This window comes from Nematolebias whitei, chromosome 20 (genome assembly GCF_014905685.2).
Source record: "Nematolebias whitei isolate Nwh7 chromosome 20, NemWhi1, whole genome shotgun sequence".
Lineage (NCBI taxonomy): Eukaryota > Metazoa > Chordata > Actinopteri > Cyprinodontiformes > Rivulidae > Nematolebias > Nematolebias whitei.
Window position 1 is genome coordinate 9,760,007 of NC_056517.1, and position 6,546 is coordinate 9,766,552.

Consider the following 6,546-nt stretch of genomic DNA (forward strand, 5'->3'; position numbering starts at 1 on the left):
TTTCCATCATTCCTGACCTTTGTTGTTGTTCTTTTCCATAATTCATGGCCTTTGTTGTTGTTCTTTTTCACTATTTATGACCTTTGTTGTATTTTCCATCAGTCATGACCTTTGTTGTTGTATTTTCCATCATTTATGACATTTGTTGCAGTCCTTTACATAATTTGTACCTTTGTTGTCTTTTCCATCATTTATGACCTTTGTACTTTCTGTCCGTCATGACCTTTGTTGTTCTTTTCCATAATGACCTTTGTTGTTGTTCTTTTTCATCATTCATGATCTTTATCTTTTCCATCAGTAATGACCTTTGTTGTCTTTTCCATTTACGACATTTGCTCTAGTCCTTTACATAATTTGTACCTTTGTTCTTTTCTTTTTCATCACTTATGACCTTTGTTGTTCTTTTCCATAATTTGACATTTGTTGTGTTTTCCATAATTTTTTACATTTGCTGTAGTCCTTTACACAATTTGTACCGTTGTTGTTGTTGTTCTTTTTCATCATATATGACCTTTGTTGTCTTTTGCAGCAGTCATGACCTTTGTTCTTGTCTTTTCCATAATTTATGACTTTTGTTGTATTTTCCATCAGTCATGACCTTTGTTGCTGTTCTTTTTTTTATCATTTATGAACTTTATCTTTTCCATCAGTCATGACCTTTGTTGTTGTCTTTTCCACCATTTATGAACTTTGTTTTATTTTCCATCATTTATGACCTTTGTTGTTTTTTCCATCATACATGACTTTTGTTGTTGTTTCTTTCATCATTTGATATTTGTTGTATTTTTCATTATTTGTGACCTTGGTTGTATTTTTCGTCATTTATGACCTTTGTTGTCTTTTTCATAATTCATGACCTTTGTTGTTGTTGTTGTTGTTGTTGTTGTTGTTGTTGTTGTTGTTCCTTCAGCTGGTTTTTTTTTCAGTTTTCTTGCATCAGAAAATTATTTTTCTAACAGGATTAGTTCCTGACTCAGAATCTAGAGTTCTGATCCATGAAGGATACCTCCCTTTGAGTTTTCAGAGGTGATAGACACTGAACCGATGTGTGTCCCATCGGTGTATGAATGTGATAAAGCTCTGATTAGTCTCTTTAGAATTATTTGTTCAATTAGCTTTGTATTAGAGTGCTGTATGAATGAGGACACAGATTGTTTTGTAAAGCACTTTGCGTATCTTGATAAGATAGAAAGGTGCTATATAAGTACAGTCAATTTACCATTTACCATAAATAACAACCTGATCAATATAAAAACTGCTCAATACTTTATCAGATTTACACTTCAACCTCAGAGCGAGCCGAAGCAGCAGCTGAAGCTGAGACTTCAGAACCAAACTGGGTCAAACGTCTTTATCCTTTGTCTAACTCTAAAGATGATTGCTCATCGTGAGAGCTGATCGATTCTTCTGACAGATGTTTAAATGGATCTAAATAAACTTTTTTAAATCCACTTTTGTTTTTTGTTGTTGACACCAGATACATTTAGGTCAAGATGACTGAAAACTTTTGCACAGTACTTTATTTATTTATTTTTTCCTCCCAGGCTCTCATCGAGGTGGCAGCTTGTTTTTTTCCTCCCCCGTTTTTCCTTCCTCCTGCTCTGCTCTCTGTCTGTCTGAAGCGCCTGGGTTTCATCTCCCAAACATAAATTAAGAAGATTATGGATTTGGTATTGTGGGCGTTCAACTCTATTGATAAGATTTTTTCATCAAAGCAACAAGGTCCTGGAGAACTGGCGTGTCCAGCTGAGACTCACGCTGTGGGGTACGTCATGGATTTGTGGGGAGTGTGGCAGATGATGTGTCTCTCTGTCCTGTCTCAGGAGGATGTTGAAGACGTTTATATATTTGGATTTATGATAGCAGGGACTCTGCTTTTTGGCATCGGCGGGGCTCTGTTTTATCGACTTTTGAAGCAGACGGCGGCAGCAGTTTCGACCATGGTAAACCGAGTCAGTGTGAAGGCTTGGTCCTCGCTGTGGGAACTTTGAATCGTCTGGTTTACGAGCTTAACCGTAAGGTGGAGGCGATTGAGAATTGCAGGCCACCTGTGGCTTCTGGGACTCGTCAGCGTGGTGGGTTCAACCTTGAAGGAGACTCATAGCATGGATCAGTGGAATGGAATCCCACAATTAGGCTTTTTCGGAACCAGAACGCCCAGATGGACTCACGGCTGGAAAAAAGTAATCGGTCTGCCTGAAGAAAAAACAAGAATCAAGCTTATCTGAATCTGACTCCCGACGGCCTCGGAGACGGGCCGACTATCAATTTCTCCTGGGACATGAGTACCCAAGGACAAAAGCTTCATCTATTTCCCCCACCACCACGAGAACTTTCTGTACAAGCTTATCTGAACTGCTGGCTGGAATAACATCTTCAGAAACTGTGGCTGATCTGAAAAAATGCTCATGGACAAATCTTAACACCTTGATGTCAAATGCAAATGTAATCATGTTTTAATTGTGCTGCTGGTAGTTTTTTGACGTCTCAAATCGTGTCCTGATAGACAAAATGTGAAAGATCTTTTTTTGTAATACCACTATCTACCCTCATGTTTCTACCCCTTTTCCTATCTAAGATTATTATCTGATAAGGGTAAAATGGCCGCGCTTTCTACAGTTGCAGCTTCATGCACTCCGCCCATCTTTCGGACGACTGTACGTACATATTCGCGTTGTACCTCAGTGCAATTCCAATAAAGTTTATTCTGATTATGATTATGTCCACAGTTAAATAAGTCCAACTGAAGCTGCTTTGTTTGGACTTCTTCAAGGTTCTGAAACTAAATCCAGGACACACTTTGACAGTGGACTCTGAGGCCCAGGTGCACTTTGAGGCCAAGGTGCACTCTGAGGACCAGGTGGACTCTGAGGCCCAGGTGCACTCTGAGGACCAGGTGGACTCTGAGGCCCAGGTGGACTCTGAGGCCCAGGTGCACTCTGAGGCCCAGGTGCACTCTGAGGCCCAGGTGCACTCTGAGGACCAGGTGGACTCGGAGGACCTGGTGGACTCTGAGGATGGAGACATTTAGAAGAAGACACTGAGACACAGAGATGAGCTTTAATTAAAACGTTCTGTTTTCAAGAACAAACAGAAATGAGGAAGCGGACAAAAACCAAACGCACCTCAAGTTCTGATTCGGTGCTTTTAAACCGGTTCTGTGTTTTTACCAGGAAGTTCTGGTCCAAACAGATCGACTGCTTCAGTCCTGTTTTCTTTCTCAGACGAGTTAAAAACCTTAATCAAAAATGAAGAGAGGTTTTAAAACGTGTTGGGGGACGGGTCTCTCTGACGGCCCACACAGAGTCGTGAGGCGGTTCTGCCAGGAGACAAACAAGATTATGAACTGATGGCCCAGAACCGAACTGAGGTGGGTCGTCAGGATGACGGTTCTGACGACCTGGATGAAGGATGAAGGTGACCTGCAGCAGCCAGAAGCTCAGAGCCTTCTCGTCCAGCAGAGACAGGTCCACGGAGTCCATCTGACTGGACGGCAGCTGGACGCTCTGCAGGACAGAGTCCAGGTTTAGATTACAGGTTTTCTTCGGGTCTCATGGGTCCTACAGCCGGAGACACTCACCTCGCCGTTCACAACGGGGATGCCAAGGATGAGGTCCTCACGTCCCACTGCGGTGGGAGAGCCATTAACTGAGATGCTGAAGACTGGCTCTTTGTGGTGGGGGACTCTCACAGCAGGAGGACTAGGAAGTCTGAGGAAACAGGAAGTGAAAGAGTTTGACTTCCTGCTCTGAAAAAAGTTCCATCAGGAGTTGAGTGAGACATTGATGTCCTCTAAATCCTGACTCCGTGTTGCTGTTGATCAAATATCCTGTCAGAAAAATCTCGTTTGAAAAGTTTTCTTCATGAAAGGCCTTTTGCCCTGAGTTTGAAGGTCAGGGCTTGGGTTCTGAGGTTAAAGGTCAGGCTTTAGGCACAATGGTCAAAGGTCAGGCCTTGAGGTTCTGAGGTAAAAGGTCAGGGCTTGGGCTCTGAGGTCAAAGGTCAGGCCTTGGGCCCTGAGGTCAGAAGTCATGCTCTATGTCACATTCATTAGTGGGTCAATGTGTCCAGATGGGGACAGTGAGGGGGGAGATTTAAATATCCTGACCTTCAGGAAGGAGGAGCAGTACTCTGAAGAGCAACTTGAAGTTTTGATTTTTCAATATTAATTTTTCTTTAACATCAGGAGTCTGTAATGGGCTTGTGACCTGGCCAGGGTGTACCCCCCGCCCCTTGCACAGTGATTGCTAGAAATGGGCACCGGCGACCCCCATGACCCAAAAAGGAAGAAGCAGGTAAAAGATAATGGATGGATGGATGAATGGATGGATGGATGGATGGATGGATGGATGGATGGATGGATGAATGGATGAATGGATGGATGGATGAATGGATGGATGGATGGATGGATGGATGGATGAATGGATGGATGGATGAATGGATGGATGGATGGATGGATGAATGGATGAATGGATGGATGGATGGATGGATGAATGGATGGATGGATGGATGGATTAGGAGTCTGGAAACAAACATTTTCACAAATCGTGATTTCTGTTTCCAAACTTGTCAGAAAACATTTAAAAAAATTGCCCAAACTTTTCAGAAATGTTTTCACTATTTACTATAAAAAAAATTTTTAAAAAAACTTATAAAACTGGGAGATCAAAGAAAACCTGTTTTATTTTGAAAACTGCTGTTTCGTGTTTCCTGATTGTGACGTCTTGTTTCCCATAGATAAATTATCAAAATTATGATATACAGTTCTTTCTGTTTTTGACATCATGGACTCCAAAGAGCACATTGTTCCAACTTCACCAGTCTTTCTCTGGATAAACAAGATGACTTGTTTCCAGTAGGGTGACAGAACCAGAACAGGTGAATCATAGTTTCAGGTTCAGACTCACACACAGAGTAATTCACACAAATATCTTTTTTTAATTTTTAACATATATTGCTTGGCAAGGTGATACTTGTGGATTAATTTATAAGACACTTATCTTACTTTGTTTAGCAATTTCCACACATTGACCCAATTCAGCTCATTTACAAATCCAGCCCAGTAATGAACAAAATAGGGGGTAGTGGTATTATCTGCTTCAAAAAAATGACCTATTATTACGATTATTATTTTTGGATTTCACTGTATGACCAACTGGTGTCATCAAGGTCAAAGGGTTGAATAACAACTGGTTTCTCAAAGCGTCTTTTAATAAAGTTAGAATACCAGAGGGAATAGCATCCATTACCAGATCTAATTCTTTTGGGGCTACAGGAAAGTTAAATGGCTGCAGCAACTCGGAGTAGCACAGCAAGTTCCCATTATCAATGAGTAGCTGAGTTACTAGAATTATGCTTTAATCAAACCACAAGTTAAAAAAAAAGATTTATTTTTGTATTTGATGTGTTGATTGTTCCAAATGAAACATTTATGTAGAGGAAAAAAATGTGTTTATAAATTAAAGACCATGCCAACAACATTTATTTTTGAAAATTTGATAACCACAGGGGAAGTTTATCTATGACATAATCGCACAGAAGTGCATATTCATGACCTCCAACCTATTTGGGTATAAAGTAGATGTAGAGTTCTATAAAAACTGCTTTATCCAGTTAATTTTAATGGTATTAATAAGAGTAGTAAAGTTGATAACTTTTAAAGCACCTGAAGTATAAATGTCCATAATAACAGATTTCTTCACCTTTTTTTCATATAAAATGGAATAGTAACTCATCAGCAACTCCCACATGTCTTCAACCTGAGCCTGCGTCTCGGGAGGGTCCCTGTCACATGGAACACATCCTGCCTCATTCCAGTTCCTAAGACGGCACATCCTAAGGAGCTGAATGACTTCAGGTCATTCGCCTTGACAGCTCATGTGATGAAGACCCTAGAGCGACTGCTACTGAAATTCCTTAGACCTCAGGTTCACCACGCTGAGGACCCTCTACAGGTCACTTACCAGGAGAAGGTGGGGGTGGAGGATGCCATTCTCTACCTTCCCTGTAAGTCCCTTACATCGGTGGCAGAGAAAAGGGCCCTCAGTAAGCTACTTTCCTTCACGGACAATGCAGACCATCCTCTGCATGGTGCCATCATGAAGCAGAGGATCTCCTCCAGTGGTACACTGCTGTCCCAGTCCTGCTCCACAGACAGATTCAGGAAGTCCTTTGTTCCTCAGGCCATCAGAGTGTTCAACTCCTCCCCGTACAGTAAAAAGAGAGAAGAGTAAATCTGCTATACCCCAGATTAGCGGTGGCATGTCTGTGCCTGGGCTGACCCGAAATTTGAGCTGGGTCGGGTTCAGAAAAACGGCTACGGGCTGGGGCAGGTCGGATTTTTTAGGCCCAAATGCAACTCTACCCTGGATATTTATGTATGTGTATGTATGTATATATACATGTATACATATATATGTATATGTGTATATGTATGTATTGTGAATGAATATATGTATGATAACTGTAAGATTTTAAATATCCTCTGTAGACATGATCTGTGTTGTTATTGCATATATAAATCATGAGTGTTTTAGAAAAAAAGCA